Below are 24,676 nucleotides of genomic sequence, written 5' to 3'. Positions count from 1 at the left end.
ACAAACAGACTTGCCTCTCGATTGGAACCCTTTCATTTTTTTTTTTTTTTTTTTGGGTATACATCTTACTTATCTACACCAATGATTAAGATCTTCTATAATTTCTAAAATATTATACAATATATACTTTCTTAAATAGAATATATATATATATATATATTTTTTAAATTGGATGATAAATATTGGGTTGATAAAAGTGATAAATATTAATGTGACGAATTTATTTTGAAAACACAATTGTTAGAATTTAAGGAATTTTATATAGTGTTATACTCTGAAAATTGTAGTTATCTTAATCCAACAAATTAAAAGGCTGTTCGAGGACATTATGTAAAATTGAAACAAACTAATTAACCTTGCTGTTCCTTTCCGGAGATATTCATCTACATAATATTATTATTATTATTATTATTATTATTATTATTTTGGTGTGGGGGTGGGGTTTCTTGTTATTGGGCAAGTTTAAGGTAAGGCCTGGGCCCGTGGGCCCGAGCCTAACCGGTTCAACGATTGGGAGCGAAACGGACAGTGCTCTGATTTTTGAGATTTTTTTATTTTGCTTTGGTGATGCGGTTTTGTGCAAATCAAAATTTTTGAAGGCTTGATATATGGGGCTTTGAGTGCCTGAGGTTGTGTAAGTTCATTTTCTTGAACCAGGCCCAGAGAGGTTTGGGAATTGGGGGCACCCAAAATTTTCTTAAATTTATTGTGGGCTAGATCTTGCCCAAGCCGAATGATAATACTTGCTCAGAATGCCTGTCTGACTAACAGCCCAAGAAGACCTGTCTGAGTAACAGCCCAAGAAGACGCTAAAGTTCATTCCCGAATGCCAACGTTGCTTTCATGCTGTATTTTTCGAAAGAATAATGTTACACAATTTCATTCTTATAATTTTTTTTTCATATTTTTTGATGTACATTTTAAAATTACTATTAGTTAAAATTTGATTAATTTCAAATTAAACGATAATTTTAAAAGTCAATAAAAATATGACCACGTTAATATTATACAACAGTATTTTTCTTCTTCGAATCCACCACCACAATTCCCAACATTATACTTTGGAGACCACGTTAATATTACCAATCGCTTCCAATTTTGTATGCTTTCTCTTGTTTGAACGTTGAACACCCAAAATCTTAATGCACTTGGTGCTTGGTTTGTCAAATCGATATGGATTATCTGCAGACAGAAATGCCAATAACGTCTTGGACCCTACAAAACGTAAGGACTTTTCTTAGGGGCTTCTTTTCTTCGTCTTTTTTTTTTTTTTTTTTTAAAAAAAAAAAATTAAAATTTAGGGGAAACTTCACAAAACCTTCCGGAATTTCAACTCGTTTTGAAAGTATCTCATGAAATTCAAAAACTCTTAATTAAGGATATCGAACTTTCAATTTCTCTCAATTATCTCATTCCCTTATAAGTTTCTGTTAAATATTATCAAAATTTTCAATATTGTCCTGTTTGTTTATTATAAAAAATATAATAAATTGTAAATATTAAGGGTTTTTTTTTTTTTTATAAAAAAAAAAAAAAAAAACATTTTTGCGACATCTTCGCATTTTTTTAAAAATTTTTTTATAAAAGGGGTATTTTGGCCATTTTGACAAAAATTAACAAAAAATCTTAACAAAATGGAGTTATTGAAAGAAATTGAAAGTTGATATCCTTAATTGAGAGTTTTTAAACTTTGAAGAGGTATTGTCAAAGCGAGTGAAATTTCATGGAGGTTTTCGAAAGTTTCCACTAAAATTAAAATTTGCTCATTCTAGCAGCTCATAAAGTGACATTTCTCTAGATGGTATGAAAATTCTACATAATAAAAAAGAGCCCAGCTAAAGTTTTTGTCATTTTTGATATATTTCTCTAGATGATATGAAAATTCCACATGATACATTCCTCTAGATGGATAAGCTACCTTATTCAAATTATAACTTGAGGATGAGTTTTTATTTTTTATTTTTCTGAAGTGGGGAAAAAGATTGTTGTAGGACAAACGGGGAGTTGTGTTAAGGTTGTCATCTATCACTATCATTTATCATGTATCATTTTAGACTTTTCTTAGGTGCTTCTTTTCTTTTTCTTGTAGTCCTTTAATTTTTCTTGGCTAATCTATTCTAGCTCATAAAGTGACATTTCTCTTGATGGTATATGAAAATTCTACATGCTACAAAAGAGTGCTTTTTGTCTTTGAAATGTTAGCAAGGTTTACAACTATTCAGCAATATTGAACGGTGTGAGAGAAGTCTCACTTGTTAGTTGATTGAAGAAAATGTTGTGAAAGACTACCACCAAAATGATGTTAACCAAGTATGGGAAAATCCTATCCTCAGAGGTGAGGAAACTCATACAGAGATAGTATGAAAATTCCACATGCTACAAAAGAGTCAAAGTGTTGAAACACACTTTTTGTCTTTGAAATGTCAGCAAGGTTTACAACTATTCAGCAATGTTGAATGGTGTGAGAGAAGTCTCACTTATTAGTTGATTGAAGAAAAGGTTGCGGACGACTACCACCAAAATGATGTTAGCCAAGTATGGAAAAATCTTATCCGCATAGGTCAGAAAACTCATATGGATTGAATAAGCAGGCATCATCCATTTGTGTGGGGTCAGGAAACTAATATTACTTTTCTCTTCCAATTTTGTATGCTTCTCTTGTTTGAATGTTAACACTCAAAATCTTCATCCACTTCCTAGTAGATGGTATGTGATTGAATTGACATGGATTCTCTGCAAACAAAAATGGCAAGAACGTCTTGGACCTGCAAAATACTAAGGACTTTTCTGTGCTGCATCTTTTCTTTGTCAGCTAGTCGTCTTTTTCTTTTTTCTTTATAAGAATTTAATTGGTTAATTCTAGCAGTGACATGGCATGTGCATTCCACATGATACAAAAGAGTCCATTTAAAATTTTGCCATCTATCAGCTATCATACACGTATCTTGTTGGAACACGTTTTTTGTCCTTCAATGCCAGCAAGTTTTACAACTTTTCTACACTTAGTTGTGTCTACATTACAATCAGGTATGGCTTTTTATTTTATTTTTTTATTTATTTTATTTTTTTTAAAAGAGTATTTTGGAAATTTTTATTTGGGTGACATAGTAAATTTTTTAAATTTAAATATTTAACATTAAGAGTTTTTAAACTTTTTTTTAAAAAAATGATAAAACATAAGGAGGTAATTAGTAAAAAAAGTTTCCAAAAAAAGAAAAATGAAAGGGAAATCGACATTGAATTCTCAAAGTAATTATGCTTTGAGGTTCAAATGAATGGTCTGAAAAGTCTTACATGCTAGTTGATCAAAGAAATGGTCCTCGAGGACTACCAGTCTGCCACCAACATTGATGGTTGACAATCTTGAGATTATGTAAACCAATGCCAATACAGCCATGTTTGTAAAAGTTTAATTTGAGACATATAGGGATACAAAAAAGCATTGGATTCTCCAATGGAAGGGTTCGTGAAACGTGCAAAGATGTGCAAGTTTTGGACTATCTTCAATTTTTTTTTTCTCTCTCTCTATGGAAAATTATTTCTCGGAAAATGACTCAACTTATAAAAGATACTTGGACCTGTGATGTTTGCTATATGTCATAAAAGTTACCGGCTGAATTGGTTTTGGATCGTTCCATATGCCTTTATAAAAGGGAAGAGTGTACTAGCTAGCAGGGCTGTCAAAGCACATCGATCTAAACACAAAATATAAGAAAACCCTCGTTAAGAAAGTTCGGGCAAGGCATGGGGTTGAGTGGGAAGCTTTTGCAAATCATAGCACTGCCTGGAGTGATCATACTATTTGCAATTGTGGCAGCAGCAGCATCAACAACAGCAACTATACCCAAGCCTGACTGCCCCAGCAAGTGTGGAGATGTAGAAATTCCATTCCCATTTGGCCTCAAAGAGGGCTGCTTTCTGGATGAGAGTTTTAATATCACATGCCACAACTCTTCGACACCAATGACAGGTACTATCCCTGTAAGAAATATATCCATTGACACTCATGAGATGCATGTCATGAATAGGGTAGCCCGAGACTGTTACAACCACATCGACAGTACTAATACCGCCGTCCAGGGTTGTGTAGCTAGGGGCACGTACGATAGGTGCCCGTACGAATTCGAACAACCACCGGTGTCCAGGGATTCCATGGTAGTCTTGGTAGACAAGAACAATTCCGGGCTCAGGGTCTCCCAGTACACCATTTCCAACAGAAAAAATAAGTTCACTGTTATCGGCTGTGACACTATCGCATACCTAAGTGGGTACCAAAACGGAGAAGTGTACTATATCGGGTGCGCATCTGATTGCCGTAGCCTTAGCAATGTGGTGAATGGGACTTGCTCTGGCGTTGGGTGTTGCAAGTTAGCGTTTCCTGATGGACTACAAAATATTAGTGTTGAAGTAAAGAGCTTTTATAATCACTCCAAAGTATGGAAGTTCAATCCCTGCGGCTATGCTTTTGTTGTCGAGAAAGACAAGTTCAACTTCTCCGCCACTTATCTAAACAATTATTCCAACCAAGCGGTTCCATTGGTGCTTGATTGGGCAGTTGGCAATCTCACATGTGACATAGCTAAGAAAGAAGGGAATTTAGCATGTAAGGAGAATAGTCAATGCCTTGATCGCGCGCCAAACCAAGCAGGCCGGGTATGGTTGCAAGTGCATGCATGGTTACAAAGGGAACCCATACCTCCAAGGCCAAGGGGGTTGCCAAGGTAATTTATATTACTTTTTCCCTGAATTCATTATCACTTTTATGACATTTGTTTTCCCCTTCGTTTCCGAAGTGGATCCTCTTCACTTCATTTAAATTGAGTGATATTTTTATTCTTTCACTTTTTAATGGAAAAAAATACTCCTAAAATATAATTAATTAAATATTTTCAAAAATTCTAATTTCTTTGTTTCAATGTATACATATGTATTTCATTAATTATGATTATACTCTGTGGTTGGCCTGTATTCCTCACTAGCTTGATGTGCAGACATTGACGAATGTTTGGATGGGACTCATAATTGCACCAAACAATGTACCAACGGAATAGGCACTTATACATGTCATTGCCCTAATTAAGGGGTATCATGGGGACGGAAGAAAAGATGGTGAAGGTTGTTCTGTAGATGTCGTACTAGCAATTAAGGTTTCCATTGGTAAGTAAATTTACCAATTTGTACATCCTTAGATAATATCATATATGCATTTAATTACACAAACTTTTAATCATGACTATAACGTTTCGACTTTTCCAAGTTCAGGAATTGGCATAGGCTTAATTGCTATGCTTGGGGGTAGCTCATGGCTATTCTTGGTACTCCAGAAAAGAAAATATATTAAGCTTAAAGCAAAGCTCTTTCAACAAAATGGGGGTTTGATCTTAGAACGGCATCTCCGTGCACTAGGCTCCACTAAAAAGGCCAAAATCTTTACTTTTGAAGTACTGAAGGTGGCTACCAAAAACTATAGAGATAATAGGATCATTGGCCGAGGAGGTTTTGGTACAGTTTACAAATGATTTTTACCAAATAATACAATTGTTGCCATCAAGAAGTCCAAGACAGTGGATCCAGACCAAGTTGACCAGTTCATTAATGAGATTGTTCTGCTCTTCCAAATTGACCATAAGAATGTTGTCAAACTCTTGGGTTGTTGTTTAGAGACACAAGTTCCTTTGCTAGTCTACGAATTTGTCTCACAAGGTACACTCTTCAACTATATACATCGTGAAGGCAACACATCCATCAAACGATGGGAAACCAATCTAAGAATAGCTGCAGAAACAGCGGATGCACTATCTACACTCTATAGCTATAATTCATAGAGATGTCAAGCCCTCAAATATATTGCTTGGTGATAATTTCACTGCAAAAGTCTCCGACTTTGGAATTTCAAAATTGGTTCCCCACGATCAAAAGGATGTAGCTACTGTAGTGCAAGGAACTCTTGGATACCTGGATCCTGAATACTTACAGACGAACCAATTGACGAAGAAAAGTGATGTTTATAATTTTGGAGTGGTCCTCGTGGAGCTACTAACAGGAGATGATGTATTTTCATTCGATAGATCCGAGAATGAAAGATGCCTACCTATGTATTTTCTTTTTTTCTTGAAAGAGGATCGCATGGATGAAATTCTTGATAAACGAATAGTTGAAGAAGGAAATAAAGAGCAGATCACGGAAGTCATTAAACTTGCTGAGAGGTGCTTAAGAGTGAAAGGAGATGAGAGGCCTAGTATGAAGAAATTGGCCATGGAATTAAAACAAATAAGAAAGATAGAGACGCACTTGTGAGTTAATGCTCAATCAAATCTGGAAGAGGCCGAACACCTAGATGGTGTGACATCTAACGCTTACGAAAACGGTGGAAGTACGTAGCAGTACAACCACTGAATTTGATAGCATGAAGGACAATGCAATGTTAGCCTTGGGGGATGGCAGATGATCAATGTGGCATGATAACATCCGCTCTTCATGGCATTTGTTTTTTTTAATGCAACTTCCTGTTTTAGTGTCCTAAAGAGAGTTCTGTTTGCTTTATAGCCTCAACAAAATGCTCATTAGATAGTGATGGCATGCATATTATCTCTGTACTATTCTTCATGTGTTGAGTTTTCTGTTCTAGTCGAAAGAGCAATTTGTTGGAGTTATTTGGAGTAATTGTTTTGTTGTATTCGCTGTCTTGTGTAGCAGTTGTGGGATTGTATTTCTGTTGGTGTTTGCCAAGTGTAGTTTGCTTAAATGTGGTGTGGTGTGGTATGTAAGAAATTTTTCAATAAAGTGTGCATGGCTCATTTGCCACATTTCATTACCTAATTCTTACAATGAGTGGACTATTTATAAATAAAGAAGTTCATTTTCAATCAGCTTTTGTGGCTTGTGAAAACAGCGAACTCAACAGTAGTTTTTGTGTCTATTCAATAACAAATATGTATTTTGTAATTAACAAAAAGGAATTTTTACTAATGGTCTTTTAATTCTGACCGTTCAATTTCACTTATCTAACATGTACTTAATCTTGACCATTAGATCATATTTATAATTAAATATTGTTTAATTATGATTGTTAGATCATACTTGCATGGTAGTAACAATTTTTTTTTTTTAACCGTTAGATCTAACTTGATTAATTAATCTTATATTTGATATTACTAATGGTGCAGGAAATCCAATAGTTGGATCATATTGATAAGTATCCTACCATCTAGATCAAATCATTATATTGTACAATTACAATCGTAAAAAATTTAATGGCCAGTTGCGCTATAAAGGCGCCCCACATGCAGTCATCAGCCTTGCACAGCCAGCACATGCGTGCGTGCGGTGCGAAGCACCATACCGGTGTGTACTCCCAATTGTGTACACCGAAACATTGCTCCAAAGCAGTAGGTTGATGTCACTTTCCCTGGTTTTCCATGTGAAACTCTCTTTTCCAAGACTCAGTAATGCCTTCTATTAAAGAAACATTCTCAAGATAAAACTATACATATGTATGCTTATATTAAGTTTGAAACAAAAACATTCCAACATGTCATTTACACTATACATTGTTCTGGTACAAATTTTGTATGCCAAACCAAAGTTTGAATTCGAGTGGAAGTAATAAAAAAAAAAAAAAATCTCATATTATAGTGCAAAACCATTTTTTAGGTGAAGTCAAAAAAGAAAAGACTTCATCATCATCATCAGAATAATGTCCATTTATTTTTTTATAGCATTCATCTGAAATAAAAAATAAAAAAATAAAAAAAGACAAGACAACAACATTAGTATGCGCCATCAATATATTGAAAGCTTACATAGAATCGAGAGAGAAAGTAATGCCCTTATTACAACTCTGCTATCTATGAATGCTGCTGGTATGAAGTGCATTCTCAGTTGATGGTTTCACTTTAGACGTGCCACCGTAATTAAGAATGTAAGTTGTGCAGAAATGGAGCCTGAAATACCAAATAGGCCGTAAAAAAGCTCAGTCCATGACCTAATTCTGGTTTTGAGTGCTACTTTCTATAACATATGGAAAGCAAAAAATGAGTTACAGCATGGGGCGTGCCCAGTTTAGAGTATCAGATTTTAAGGAATTCTGGGAGGTGCGCGGTTGGGGAGGAAATGGTCTATGGAGTCCATAAAGAGTAAATTAATATACATAAGGGCGGAACCAAAAAATTTTGTTTGGGGTGGTCAGAGCTAAAGGTAGGTTTGGGTTTGAAGTTTCAAAAAGTGCGATTGAAAAATAACGATTTTAAAATTTGCGATTTGACAACGCAATTTTTAAAAATATAGTTGAGTGTTTGGTAAAGTCACGTTTTCGTCTTTACGATCGCAGTTTAGCTTTTAAAATAGTGTGTTGTCTGCAATATATTGTAAAAATACAGTTATTTCTACGTTTTCAAATAGATTTTTTTTTTAAACCCACTCCCAAATGATACTTTTTATGTTTTAATTTAAAAATCGAACTCTCAAACACACTTTAAAGCCAAGAAGTCATTTCCCCTGAAGTTATTTAATATCACTCTTTTCAATAAAAGAAGCATGCATGAAGAGTACTACAAATTAAAGTTAAATCAAGAAGGACCAAAATCCTTAAAATAGTTCACATATGGCATTGAAATATTAAGATTTCAAATATGTCTTTTCCTTTGGGAAAGATTGATAAGAGATAAGAGATAAAAATTTGAATAGTTTAGGAGGAAAATAAAGATTTGGAGCACATCAGTGAGAATTGGGATGTTCCCTGTTGGAATAAGTAGGAGCAAACACAAATTAGAAAAATAAAAAATAAAAAATAAAAAAATAAAATAAAATAGGAGTAAACATGTGGGTCTGATGGGTGGGCCTCATTGGGCTAGTGATGAGCCATATGGGCATCAGAGAGTGCCAAAATTGACGGAAACTTTGGGGTGGGCTAAGACAAAAACTTGTAGGGGCCCTTCATGTAAAATTGCTCCGGTTATAAGAATTTCAAAAAATTTAGGGGTTGCCATGGTTCCCCCAACCTACAACGTGGATCCGGCCCTGAATATACATATTTAGACATAACTTCTATCCCAAAAGCCTAAATTTATGGGCTTGAGTACTCTTAGATATATCAACCACTCATTCTCTTTATACTTTACTAATGTGGGATACAATTTCACAAGTGCACTTACAATAAATCTTCTCATCTCTTATGAGTCTATACTATATTTACCTAACTCCTCGAGTGTGAGTCATTTAGACAAGAGTGTCATGTGTACTCCAAAAGAAACGACACTCTTGTTACAGGAGTCAAACCAAATACATTAAATCAATACACTCACATGAGCAGTAAAAGCATCTAATTAAGAGTCCACTATATATATGCAAAACATCCAAGTGGAGACCCAAACTATTACAAAGATCAATATTTACATCAAAAACCCGCAACTTATTTTTTAATTTAATCCTATTCTTAACATCCCAAATCATACCTTTTACAATATCTTCTTCGAATTTCAATACTTTGGTGAACAATGAACATGTGTTACAAGAAGTAGCTATGTGAGCCAAAAAAAAAAAAAAAAAAAAACTTGATTTTGTAAAGCAAGATTCAAAAGGTGTGACAGCCAATTCTATTATTATTATTATTATTATTTTATTCAATTCAAAAAAAAAAGAGAAAGGACAAAGTCCAGACAGCCAATTTAGCTTGTCTTCTATGTTTTTCAAAGCTATCCTTATAGTTACTACTTAAGCGGCAGTTTCCGCTTTCCAGCGTGTAAAGAAATTAACTTGAATTTTAATACTTGAAAATGTGTTACACGAGATATGCGTGTTTCAAAAAGATGTGAGCCAACCAAAAAGAACAAAACAGGTCGAATTTTCGAGGAAAGTGTTAAAGATTGTGACAGCCAATTCATGAGCTTGTCCTTTGTGTTTTTCAAGAAAATTTAAGGCAACCAAGGTGACCAACTAATTTATTTGAGGGTGATAGCGCTTAACTAGGATATATTTGGAAACCAAAGCTGTTAATGATCATCATTGTGGAAATTCGAACTCATACTTTAATACGCGTCCGACTACTTAATGTACCACTGAATCACGGCTACTAGTAGTGCATGCACTACACACTACACGTTAATTTGGCGTAAAGGAATTTTTGGCTTAACCCTAAAAATAGTTACAAAATGTTACATATATATATACACGAATGAGGATTTTCTGCAATTATATCTACCCAAAAAGGAAAGGATAGGAGAGTTGCACCAAATTTGTGAGAGAGGATTCTCTGCCCGAACAAAGTGTCCGAGCAGCAGACTTCTTGGCTGGGCAGAGAGCTAGCTCCTGCCCGAGCAAGGAAACCCAGGCCAGGCACCAACCCCCCTCACATCTCCCTACCCAATTACACAAACGACATGGGGAATTGGTTGGGATCCCTGGACCCCAATTGTAGGGGATCCCGGTCCTAAATATAGGCAAAGGCCAACAAAATTGTAATTAATAAATTAAGAGTAATGTTAGATGCCCTTTTTATATCTTCCTTGTGTCCCTCTAAAATTGATTTGAATTTAAAATTCTAATTGAATTTGTATAGATCACTATTAGATTTTGATTTAATAATAATTTTGAAAGTTACATCATTGTTGGGCGGACACAAGAACTGAGAAGGACATTTAGTATTACTCACAAATTAATGGGAAATGCTAGGTGTTTTTCTAATGTTATTCTGGTGTCCTTTCAAATATGATGTGGCTTTTAAAATCATCAATAGATTAAAAGTTAATAGTGATAATCTCAAAATAAATGATAATTTTAAAAGCCACATCACAATTGAGAGGATACCGGGAGAACACTAGAAGAACACCTAGCATTTCCTCAAATTAATATATATATATATATATATATATATATATATATATATATATATATATATATATATATATATATATATATAAAGTTAAGTTCAAATTAAACAATCATAATATTAGCATGAGTAATGCTACAAATCCCTTTTGTGTCCCTCTTGAGTTCTTTCAAGAATGATGTGTCTATTAAAATCACAATTGGGCTTGTGATTAATCATTATTGGATTTTGATCAAATGGTGATTTTAATAGCCACATCATTCTTGGAGGGACTAAAGAGGGACACAAAAGGGACTTCTAGAATTACTCTATTAGAATAAACATTTAAACAAGTAAAAAAAAAAAAAAACCCTTATCTTAGTCCCTCAAGTTTAAGCTTTTATGAAATTAGTTTTTGGAGTTCAAAATCGATCAAATCAATTCTCAAGTTTTATTTTGTTATCAGATCGGTTTTCTATGAAATGCCACATCTTAACTAATAGTATTGCGACACATATATGTGTTGCCATGGCACAATCAATTGCTCCATATCAGTCATATACCACGTCACTAAAAATGCCGCATCTATAAAAAGAGAAAGAGATATGCTCAATAAAAAGACTATTTTTTGCCCATAAAAGTCTTATATGGCAAGTGGCTACAGGCTCCATCAGTGGATGTGGCTACAGCAATTCTGGATGGGACATGTAGCCTATTGCCACCTACGACTTTTATGGTAAAAAAAATGGTCATTTTATTGCATTATAACATTTCTCCTATAAAAAAGAGATATCCGGTCAACAAAGTTTATTTTGCTCTTGGTAGGGTTTACTTAGGCCTCGTTTGCTACGTGAAATGAGTCTATTAAAAAAATGAATAGTTATTAATGAGGATGAAGGAAGGCAGAATAGAATACTTATTCATATTCCTTAGTTTAGTGACAGCACATATGCTCTAATTGAGATTGAACCAAAATTACTAAAATAACACAAATGATTTCTTATTTTTATAAAACTTATCATTTTTTTTTCATGGTGATCTCTTGATCGCTTATTTATTATTATTTTATAATCCAATTCTATTAATGGAAATGACATATTTTATCCTTGAAAGTTTCTGCTACGAATATGAAAGGAAAGTTTCTGAATTGGTATTTGCTCCATTATCCATATGCCTTTAAAGGAAGGAGTCTATGCATGCAGGACAATCAAAGCACATCTAATTAAACACATTTTTAGAGAAAACTCTCCTCAAGAAAGTTGTAGCCAAGGGCTTAAGTAGGAAGCTTTTGCAAATTGTGGTGGCCGGAGTGATAGTATTTGCAATTGTGGCAGCGGCAAAGCCTGAATGCTTAAACAAGTACTATAGAGATATGGAAATTCCATTCCCACTTGGTTTGTCTGAGGAGTGCTATCTGGATGAGAGTTTTAGTATCACTTGTCACTCAGAAAAACCAATGATAGGTAATATCCCTGTAACAAGCATATCCATTAAGAACCATGAGTTGCATGTCAAGGTGTTGGTAGCCTGGGACTGTTACGCATTGAACGGTAATAGTCATATCAATGGAGGTGAAGCCATGGATAACTTCAGTTTTGCGCTCGAGCTGGAGGGTCAGTTCATTGTTTCCAACAAGAAAAATTCCTTCACTGTTCTTGGCTGTGACACTAGCGGCTTCCTTCGTGGATTCCAAAACGGAGAAGTGTACTTGATCCGGTGCTCATCTGAATGCCCTAGCTAGCCTTAGCAACGTGGTCAATGGGTCCTGTTCCGACGTTGGGTGCTGCGGGGTGGGGTTTCCGGATGGGCTTAAAAATGTTAGTGTGCAAGTAAAGAGCTTCCATAATCACTCCAAAGTATGGAACTTCAATCCTTGTGGATATGCTTTTGTTGCCGAGAAAGGCAAGTTCCACTTATCCGCAGGTTATCTCAAAAAACTACCCAACCAAAGGGTTCCATTGGTGCTTGATTGGTCAGTTGGCAATCATGCATGCAAAAAAGCCCAGAACCAACGGAATTACGCATGTAAGGAGAATAATGAGTGCTTTGATCATCTCCGAACTAGGGAGGGGTACTATTTGAAAGAATTTATAATGCGGAAATAATAATAAATAACAATGCGTAAGTAATAAGATAGTAACACAGAGATTTACGTGGTTCGGTCTATGACCTACATCCACAAGATCAAGCCCTAAAGTTCGATTAAGCTCTAATTTCTCTGAGTAATATTTACAATATAACATGTTCCTATTTATAAGAGAATCATGTTGGATACAAATAGACTTTTACTCTAGCTTGGTTAGCTAGGTGATAGTCTTTAACTATTCAACTAAAACTCAGTGATAGTTTTCAAGTGTAAGTCAGTAATAGTCTTATACTGTTGGTATACTCTGACATTCCCCCTCAAACTCAAGATAACTCAAAGTGTAAACTTGTGAAAACTTGAGTTTGTTCTTTGGTCGGCAACGGAGGACAAGATGGTGATCGAAAACTTGTTAGAGTTGGTGGCGACTAAGGTAGTTGAGTGGAGTTGATGGCGCCAAATTTGAAACATCGGCTGCTCTTGAATTTGAACTTCGGTTGGCCTCTTTTAGAGAAGAAAGAAAATGGGCATCTTGGGCCTCTTTTTGTGGGCAACTTTGGCCTCTTTTGTAGGCATCTTTGGCTGAAGTAAGGATGCCGGCTGACTGTCGTGGATCAGACGTGCAGCTGTGCATTGTTCGGACTTGGTAGGAGCGGGGCTGTGGATGACTGGGAAGGTACGACTGCTAGCGAACGAGAGTTGTGAGATTGGCGGCGCAAGGAGGTTGTTGTGCGGCGATCTACGACTGAAGGGAGTAGGGGCACGGTGGCTTATACTTGAACCAACGGAGCTCTCTTCCATGGAGGATGTGCGTTCAGTGGCTGATCGATGGGCTGATGGACAGTAGCCAGCAAGGGTGACGCAGTGGTTTTGTGGTCGTCACGATGCTCGGCTGGCAGTGGGATGGTGCGATGGCTTGTGGGCGTCGTAGACTAGGATCGGTGGTGGAGGTGTCGCTACACTTCGTGGATCTGTGGCTGGTATGGAGGGCTGCTCTTGACACACAGAGTCTTGAGCATGACCCAGATTGTGGGAAACTTGCTAACTTTGAACCCCTATAATTACAGAGCTTTGATGACAAAGGGACCTGTCATTGATGTTGTTGTCATGTTGTGTGGCATGACGAAGAAGAATGGAGAGAGGCGGTGAAGGGCTGAACGTCGACAGGTTTATTTTTTTTTTCAACAAAAATAAAATAGATAAAAGGGTTTCGTGATTATGAAATCGATCGAAACAAATTAAGGATAAGAAACATAAAAGAAAATTGCAATTCAGGATCTAACAATTGGCGTTAGCCTATTTGCTCTGATACCATGAAAGAATTTATAATTCGAAAATAATAATAAATAACAATGCGGAAGTAATAAGATAGTGACACAGAAATTTACGTGGTTCGGTTTATGACCTACATCCACAAAATCAAGCCCTGCTCCATTAAGCTCTTATTTCTCTGAGTAATATTTACAATATAACATGTTCTTATTTATAGGAGAATCATGTTGGATATAAATAGACTTCTATTCTAACTTGATTAGCTAGGCAATAGTCTTCAATTATTCAACCAAAACTCAGTAACAGTCTTCAAGTGTAAATCAGTAATAGTCTTATACTGTGACTATTATTTTTAAACTCTATAGTATACTCTAACACTATTGCAAGTGCAAACAGGGTTACTGATAAGCGCCGAATGTTGCACATTCAAGCCCCTTAATTTGCATATGTTAATTCATTAGCGTTGTTATTTGTTTGATTTTGTTTTGTTTTTGTGTTTTCAGGTTATAAATAAAGATGCAATTAATTCCATTGATTTTGGGCTTAAAAGCACACTTTGAGAAGACCTAGAAGATATGGTTAAACTTAACCAATCATGGTTAAGTTTAATCAAATAAAGAAAATAATTAATTCAGAATTTCTCGAATTGGAGTCAAAATCGGATTGGATTCAATTTTGGATTCTGCATATGTCTCGGTATTTTGGCCATAACTTTCAGCTCAAATATCCGATTGAGGTGATTCAAGCGGCACTGAAAAGCTAACTCAAATTTCTACAAATCATTGTGAAATAGAATTTTCCTAATTCGGAGTGCCGCATTGCCAAAATCGCCCCGCAAGATAGGAACGCAATTCTGAGCGAATCCTATTCCGATTTGGACTTAAGTTTTCTTTATCATAATTGGACTTGGACTTAAATCTCCGAAATTTATAGGATTCCTAGGGCTTCTAGGACTCTCCTAAGCTCTATAAATAGGCCTCTAAGTATTGAGAAAAAACACACCGCTTCTAGAGCAAAAGTTCAGTAAAATAGTCTGTGGAGCTTAGGAGATCATGAGCGGCTAAACCCCTTCGTGGGGTGTTGATGTAACCCTATCCAAACACAATGGTTTGATTGTATTAAATTTCTAGATTTTTAATTTATGCATGTTGATTGTATAACTATGAGGATTGCTACAATTGATTTATGTTCTTCATATTAAATGCAATTGTTCTTAAATTTCAATATCAATATTTGTGAAATTCTTCTCTTGTCTTAGAAAGTATTTTACTTTTATTGAAATCAAATCATTCTTGTTTTCTATGATTATGAGAATGATGGTTATACAATGGGTTTAATTGACATATGATCAATAGGATTTGATAGGCCATGCCTAGGGAAGACGGATTGTACTACACCCTAGTTTAGTGTAATATAGGTAGACAGTCCGTGCCAACCGAAGATGGGTTACACTTATCCATTGATTGTATGTATCCTATTAAAGAATTTGATAATTTATACCTAGGAAAGACGGGTCGTACCGCATCTTAGTGGTTAGGTGGACGATCCGTGCCAACCGAAGATAGATTATGCTTATTCTTTAATAAGGTAGTTTCTTGTTTATTTATAATATGCATAGAATGAATTTCTGAGATTAATTATGATTAACCATTGTTGTGTGGATAGAGGTGAAGTCAATACCCTACTTTCTCTCTTTCTTATTTTAAATCTCTTTTATTTTCATGCACTTTAGTTTTTAAGCAAATCAAATCAAAACCCCTTTTAATTAAGTTAACTTTGATCTTTTAATTTTGATAATTAAACCCCTGCAGTCCTTGAGGTTCGACACCCTCTCTATAGCCGTATCCTACAAAGATTCGTCCTATTGCGAGTGGTTATTTTTATAATTGATATTTTTGGTCACAAAAATACCACATCAGTTAACAAGGAAACCCATACCTCCGTGGGGGTTGCCAATCACTACAAAAAATTAAATTTTTTCTGACGGACGTTTTCTGACGTGTCAGGTAGTCTGACACGTCAGAAAACGTTCCTGACGGGGCCTTCCTGACGTGTTTCCCGCGTGAAGATTATAGGTGTCAGAAATGGAAAATTTCTGACGTGTTAAGTTTTAACCCGTCAGAAATTTCTGACGTGTTATAATTAACACGTCAGAAATTATTTTCTGACGTGTTAAAGAGTGACACGTCAGAAAAATTTCTGACGTGTTAACTTGTGACACGTCAGAAATTTTACTGACGTGTTGAAATTTAACCCGTCAGAAAATTTCTGACGTGTCAAATTTTGACACGTCAGTAAATAATTTTAATAAAAAAATCCAGAAAAAAATTAAAAAAAAAAAAAAAAGAAATTTTTTTTTTTTTTAATAATTTTAAATTTCCTGACGTGTCAAATAGTGACACGTCAGGAAATTTAAAATTATTAAAAAAAATTAATTTTTCTTTTTTTAATTTTTTCTGGATTTTTTTTAATTAAAAATATTTTTTTTTATTTGTGGAACAGTAGTCTTCTCCGGTCCCAGTTCTCCCTGATTCCTCCATTTTCACTCTCTCTCTCTCTCTCTCTTCTTTCTTCCATTTTCACTCTCTCTCTCTCTCTTCTTTCCTCCATTTTCACTCTCTTTTCTCTCTTCTTTCCTTCATTTTCAAAAACCCAAACCATAAAATCAAAAACCCAAACCATAAAATCTCTCTTCTCCTTTTTTTTTTTTTTTTTTTTTTTCTTTCTTCTGCTGCTTCGATCTCTTCTCCATCTTTTTTTTTTTTTTTTTCTTATCTTTTCTGCTGCTTCTCTGGATCTTCTGATCTTCTCCATCTTTTTTTTCTTTTTTTCTTTTCTTTTCTGCTGCTTCGTTCGATCTCTTCTCCTTCTTTTTTTTTTTTTTTTTTTTTCTTTTCTTTTCTGCTGGTTCGATCTCTTCTCCTTCACTTTTTTTTTTTTTTTCTTTTCTGCTGCTTCTCTGGATCTTCTGATCTTCTCCCATTTTTTTCTTTTTCTTCTTCTTCCTCAATCTTATTTTTCTCCTTTTCTTCTTCCCTTTAGAAGCTGGTGGCCGGATGTACAGAGAGAAGAGGGTAGGGAGATTGAGAGAGGAGAGAGAGAACTGTGTTTGGAAATAAAAGAAAAAGGATTAAAGAATATGAATATATAATAGAATTATAAAGGAAAAAGAAGAGGGAAAGAAGATAGTGAAAAAGAGGGAAAAAGTTGAAAATCCCGCTTGTTTTTTGATATCAGGTTTCTGACGTGCTAAAATTAACACGTCAGAAATTTCTGACGTGTTAATTTTAGCACGTCAGAAAAGGTGAATATATAATATAAATAAACATAATATAAAAATTATTTATTTATTTATTTATTTCTGAAACATATAATATATATATATATATATATAAAATAATTCCTGACGTGCCATATATGGCACGTCAGTAATTCCTGACGTGCTATATTTGGCACGTCAGGAATTTCTGACGTGCCAAATATGGTGCGTCAGAAATTATTTTTTTATTTTTTATTTTTTATTTTTTATTTTTTTTTTTGTCTTTGTCTTCATTATTTTTCTTCTCTCCCTTTCTTAATTAATTCATTCTTCTTCACTCCCCTTTTTTTTTTTTTTTTTTTTTTTTCTCTCTCTCTCTGCACGTAGGCTTCAATTCTTCTAATTTTTTTTTTTTCCTTTTCTTTTTCCTCCCCCAAGTTCCAACACACCGTAGTGTACACGTACAGTACCCTGCAATTTTTCTTTCCTTCTCTCTCTGCACGCTAGCTTCTAGCTATCTTCTTCATTTTAATTTTTTTTTTTAAATTCCTGACGTGCTATTTTTAGCACGTTAGGAATCTAACATAAAAAAAAAAAAGGTGAATATATAATATAAATAAACATAATATAAAAATTATTTATTTATTTATTTATTTCTGAAACATATAATATATATATATATATATATATATATATATATAAAATAATTCCTGACGTGCCATATATGGCACGTCAGTAATTCCTGACGTGCTATATTTGGCACGTCAGGAATTTCTGACGTGCCAGATATGGCGCGTCAGGAATTCTTTTATTTATTTAATTTTTTTTTTGTCTTCATTATTTTTCTTCTCTCCCTTTCTTAATTAATTCATTCTTCTTCACTCCCTATTTTTTTTTTTTTTTTTTTTTTTTGTCTCTCTGCACGTAGGCTTCAGTTCTTCTAATTTTTTTTTTCCTTTTCTTTTTCCTCCCCCAAGTTCCAACACACCGTATAGTGCAAGTACAGTACCCTGCAATTTTTTTTTCCTTCTCTCTCTGCATGAAGGAGAAGAATAAAAAGATGAAAGAATTCATGAATATAATTAAGAAGAAAACCTAGCTATTTGGATGCAACGACAAGTTCATTTCATGTTTGTTTGTTTTATCTCCAATTAAATAGTGTTTTTCAGTGAAAAAAAAAAAGACATAGAGATAATTAGATTTTAATTTCTATACTAAGCGAAGGGATAGGAGAGAGACAGTGTTGGAAAAATAAATGAGGGGGAAGAATAAAAAGATGAAAAAAGCGGAGGGAAAATAAGAAGAGGAAAAAATTTCAAAATTTCGGTCTTTTTTTTTTTTTTTTTTAATTTTTCTGACGTGCAAGTATTTAGCACGTCAGAAAATTTCTGACGCGCCAAACTGGCGCGTCAGAAATTTCTGACGCGTGAGTTAGGCGCGTCAGAAAATTCTGACGTGCTATTTTTTAGCGCGTCAGAAAATATTTTCTGACGTGGCATTTTTTGCCACGTCAGAAAATGCTGACGTGGCAAAAAATATGCACTGTTTGCCACGTCAGAAAATACCTATTTTTTTGTAGTGCAAGGTATTTACATCTACAAATCTTCCCAATCAAAAAAGTAAAAGATAATATATATATATATATATATATATATATATATATATATATATTTTTTTTTTTTTTTACCTGATCATACAATATCACTTATGATATATATTTTCCCTTTCAATCCTCTCCGGTTCATTTGAACCGGCCGGAGAGTATCAATTAATTATATTAAAAGGGTATTTTATATTTTTATTTTATGAAGGAACAAAAATATATACCACTTTAAAATAATTAATTCGGCCACCTGAATGAATCTTGGTCCATCAAAAACACTCTTTTGGAATTTCGAATTTCCAACTCCCCATACATCAATCCTTCGCCGACTCGCATTGCCACAATTAATATATGAAAAGTGGATTCCACCGCATCCTCACAGAGTGAAACCTTGATCTCATTATCCAAGTCATTAAAAAAATATCGATCCCGGCAACAAATTAAGTTTATACAAGTGTGCTCTTAGAATTTCAAAACACAAGTGGTGGAAAGACAAATGAACGCCGGGTCCACTAAATAATGCTCATGATACTGATACCTTGAATGTGAGAGAAGTGGAGGAAAAGAACTTGTTAAAATATTTTCCCAGTTATCCTTTAATGCTTACTTTTATTGTTTGTTTCTCAATGAGAAAAGATTCGTGGATTATGAGCTCTAAAGTCATAAAAGATACTTTGGAACAGCTAATTAACCAGCTCAACTAATAAAAGCTACTTTATAAAAGCAACTATATTTTATTCATATTGTTGATGTTATTTAATGCGAGATCGATGGGAGTTCGCATTTATTATTAGATTAATTATGATTGTTATAAATTCTGTTCATCCTTTGACTAGTTCCTACCGACCGATCATTCTTGGCAATGGGAAAAGTGTTTCCCATCACATGGATCACGATATCTCACTTCTTCTGCCTTTTATATATCTAGCATTTCTTTAACAATTTGATGGGTTAGGCCAGAAACCACGCCTTTGTTTAAAGGTGTTTTATTATTATTATTATTATTATTATGATCCACTTCAATGTTGGGAAAATAAGTGATTTAGTTTTTACTAAAAGTACATTAAAATATATATATTTGAACATCACACTAATTCAAAAACTTAAGTTAATGAGTTTAAATCTATTTAGGGGATGAGGGATGGACCGCTAAGATCTTCCCAGACAATAAACAATTATTTTTTAAAAGAAATAATATAAAATTCATTAATTATTAAAAAAAATAATTACAAAAATAAAAAACTAAAACTATTACAAAAAAAAAAAAAAAAAAAAAAATGAAAGGCCGGTCTGGGGGTGGCTCGGACACCCCCATGGCCAAGGGGGTGGTCCGGCCACCCCCAAAAGGCCCTAAAAAAAAAAAAAAAGTTTGGGTTTTGGAGGTGGCAGGACGGTTTTGGCCCTTCCCTATGGCCAGTATGCTGTAAAAAGATTTTTGTAAAATTTTTCTGTAAGCCTTAATGTTTATTTTTTTATTTTTTTATTTGAACATGGCAATGTACAGGCTAGGCTATACGACCATGTTTGTAAAAGTTTGAGAGATATAGGAAAAAGCATTGGATTCTCCACTAATGGAAAGGTACGTGAAACGTGCAAAGATGTGCAAGTTTGGACTATCTTCATTTTTTCTTTCTCTATAGAAAATTATTTCTCCAAATGACTCAACTTAAAAAAGATACTTTGGAACTATATGTATATGACATATAAAATTGGTCTTGGATCGTTCCATATGCCTTTATAAAGGGGAAGACTGTACTAGCACAATGAAAGCACATCGATCTAAACACGAAATATAACCTTGAAAAAATTGGGGCAAGGCATGGGGTTGAGTGGGAAGCTTTTGCAAATCATAGCAGTGCCTGGAGTGATCATAATATTTGCAATTGTGGCAGCAGCAGCACCAGCAACAGCTATAGTCAAGCCTGGCTGCCCCAGCATGTGTGGAAATGTAGAAATTCCATTCCCATTTGGCCTCACTGAGGGCTGCTATCTAGATGAGAGTTTTAATATCACATGTGACTCTGGAAAACCAAAGACAGGTAATGTCACTGTCACAAACATATCCATTGACACTCATGAATTGCATGTCTTGACTGATGTAGCCCAAGACTGTTACCAAATGGTGGAAAGTCACAATAACGCTCCCGGGAAATCTGCTTACTGTTCCAGGGACCGTAACTTGCTCGGGGAACTTGGTATGAGTGACAATATGGGTCAGCCCACGAATCCTCGTTACAATGGCAAGGATGGTGCGCAGTACGGGGGTATTCCTAGTTACAATGACAAGAACGGTCCCTATGGCAGTCACGAATCTTTGCCGTGCGTTCCCACGGTCAGGGTTCATGGTCGCAGATACAAGAACAAACCCGAGTTCAGGGTCTCCCAGTACACCATTTCCAACAGCAAAAATAAGTTCACTGTTATGGGATGTGACACTATCGCATACCTCAGTGGGTTCCAAAACGGAGAATGGTACAATATTGGGTGCGCATCTCAATGCCCTAGCCTTAGCAATGTGGTCAATGGGTCTTGCTCTGGCGTTGGGTGTTGCGAGTTAGGGTTTCCTGATGGACTCAAAAATATTAGTGTTGAAGTATACAGCTTTTATAATCACTCCAATGTATGGGGGTTCAATCCCTGCGGCTATGCTTTTGTTGTCGAGAAAGGCCAGTTCAACTTCTCCGCCGGTTATCTCAACAATTATCCAAACCAAACGGTTCCATTGGTGCTTGATTGGGCAGTTGGCATTCTCAAATGTGACAAAGCTCAGGAAGAACCTAATTACGCATGTAAGGATAATAGCGAATGCATTGATCTCCACACCAGGCAGGACGGGTACCGTTGCAAGTGCAAGCAGGGTTACAAAGGGAACCCATACCTCCTCCAAGGCCAAGGGGGTTGCCAAGGTAATTTATTTTCCCCTTCGTTAAGTTTCAATTAATGTAAATATGTATTTCATTAATTATGACTATACGATATGTGCAGACATTGACGAATGTAAGGATCCAACTCTCAATAATTGCACGAAACTATGTACCAACGAAATAGGCAATTATACATGTGGTTGTCCCAAGTGGTACCGTGGGGACGGAAGAAAAGATGGTGAAGGTTGTTCTGTAGATGTTGTACTAGCAATTAAGGTTTCCATTGGTAAGTAAATTTACGTACAACGTTAGATTATAATCATGTATGCAATTAATTACACAAACTTTAAATCTTGACCATAACCTTTTGACTTTTCCAAGTTCAGGAATTGGCATAGGCTTAATTGCTATGCTTGGGGGTAGCTCGTGACTATTTTTGGTACTTCAGAAAAGAAAATATATTAAGCTTCAAGCAAAGCTCTTTCAACAAAATGGGGGTTTGATCTTACAACGGCGCCTCCGTGCACTAGGATCCACTAAAAAGGCCAAAATCTTTACTTTTGAAGAGCTAAAGGTGGCTACCAAAAACTATAGAGAGAATAGGGTCATTGGCCAAGGAGGTTTTGGTACGGTTTACAAAGGATTTTTACCAAATAATACAATTGTTGCCATCAAGAAGTCCAAGACAGTGGATCCAGACCAAGTTGACCAATTCATTAATGAGATTGTTCTGCTCTCCCAAATTGATCATAAGAATGTTGTCAAACTCTTAGGCTGTTGTTTAGAGACACAAGTTCCTTTGCTAGTCTATGAATTTGTCTCACAAGGTACCCTCTTCAACTATATACATCGTGAAAGCAACACATCCACCAAACGATGGGAAACCTATCTAATAATAGCCGCAGAAACGGTGAATGCACTATCGTATCTACACTCTTTAGCTATAATTCATAGAGATGTCAAGCCCTCAAACATACTACTTGGTGATAATTTCACTGCAAAAGTCTCAGACTTTGGAATTTCAAAATTGGTTCCTCGCGATCAAAAGGATGTAGCTACTGTAGTGCAAGGAACTCTTGGATACCTGGATCCTGAATACTTACAGACGAACCAATTGACGGAGAAAAGTGATGTTTATAGCTTTGGAGTGGTCCTCGTGGAGCTACTAACAGGAGATGATGTATTTTCATTTGATAGATCCGAGGATGAAAGATGTCTACCTATGTATTTTCTTTCTTTCTTGAAAGAGGATCGCATGGATGAAATTCTTGATAAACGAATAGTTGAAGAAGGAAATAAAGAGCAGATTAAGGAAGTCGTTAAACTTGCAGAGAGGTGTTTAAGAGTGAAAGGGGATGAGAGGCCTAGTATGAAGGAATTGGCCATGGAATTAGAACAAATAATAAAGATAGAGACGCACTTGTGGGTTAATGCTCAAACAAATCTGGAAGAGGCCGAACACCTAGATGGTGTGACATCTAACGCTTACGAAAATGGTGGAAGTAGCAGTACAACAGCTGGATTTGATAGCATGAAGGACAATGTAATGTTAGCCTTGGGGGATGGCAGATGAATGTGGTATGATAACATCCGCTGCTCATGGCATTTTTTTTTTTCTTCCCTAATGCTACTTCCCCGTTTTACTGTCCTAAAAAGAGTTCTGTTTGCTTTATAGCCTCAGCAAAATGCGCAATAGAGACTGATGGCATGCATATTCTATGAGCACTATTCTTCATGTGTTGAGTGTTTTGTTCTAAACGAAAGAGCAATAGGGTGTCTATTTTCTGTTGGTGTTATTTGGTGCAATTGTTTTGTTGTGTCCTGCTGTCTTGTGTAGCTACTATGGGATTGTAGAGCTGTTGGTATGCAAGTGTAGTTTGCTTAAATGTGGAGTGGTATGTAAGAAAATTTTCAATAAAGTGTGGCTCATTTCATTACCTAATTCTTATAATGAGTGGGCTATTTATAAATGCAGAAGCGCCTTTTCAATCAACTTTATAGACTTGTCAAAACAGCCAACTCAACACGTTTAGTGTCTATTCATAAACAAATAAGTATTTTTGTAATTAACAAAAACGAACATGGTCTTTTAGTTCTGACTGTTCAATCGCACTTATTTAACATTTACTTATATTTTGACCGTTAGATCATACTTATAATTAAATAAATGTTGTTTAATTATGATCATTATTCATTAGATCATATTTGGTAGTAATGATTTTTTTTTTCAACCGTTAGATATAACTTGATTTAATCTTATAGTTGATATTACTAATGGCATAGGAAATCCAATCGTTGGATCACACTGATAAGCATCCACGATTTAGATCAAATCAATATATCGTACAATTACAACGGTGAAAAATTAAATAGCCAGTTGCATTATATATCAAGGCGCCCGACAGCCTTCAACCTTGCACAGCCAGCACATCCCGCAGTGCCTCACAACATATTGGTGTGTACACCCACTTGTGCATACAGAAACATTGCTCTAAAGCAAAAAGTTGATGTCACTTTCTCATATATATATATATATATATATGAAACTCTCTTTTTCCGAGACTCATTAATGCCTTCTATTAAATAAACAATTTCAAGATATATATATAATGGTTGGGCCATTTTTTATCTTATTAAAGTTAACGTGCCTTTTAAAATTATCATTAAATTTTAGATAAATCTATTAATCATAATATTTTTTTCAATAGAATCATATCTGAATTTTGATTCAATGGTAATTTTAAAAGGTACATTAATTTTAAGAGAATAAACAGATGGTTTATAGCATTAG

At 35.1% G+C, this 24,676-nt stretch overlaps 2 pseudogenes; both read left to right on the top strand.

Annotated features, from left to right (window-relative positions):
* The first annotated feature begins 3,744 nt into the window (after positions 1-3,744).
* LOC148584679 (wall-associated receptor kinase 2-like) lies at positions 3,745-6,448 on the top strand (annotated as a pseudogene).
* Positions 6,449-20,840: 14,392 nt separating this feature from the next.
* Positions 20,841-23,458, top strand: LOC148584678 (putative wall-associated receptor kinase-like 16; annotated as a pseudogene).
* The last annotated feature ends 1,218 nt before the right edge of the window (positions 23,459-24,676 follow it).

The sequence above is a fragment of the Corylus avellana genome, chromosome 7, assembly GCF_965113065.1.
Source record: "Corylus avellana chromosome 7, dhCorAvel1.hap1.2, whole genome shotgun sequence".
NCBI classification, from domain to species: Eukaryota; Viridiplantae; Streptophyta; class Magnoliopsida; order Fagales; family Betulaceae; genus Corylus; species Corylus avellana.
This window is presented reverse-complemented; position numbering and strand designations above follow the sequence as displayed.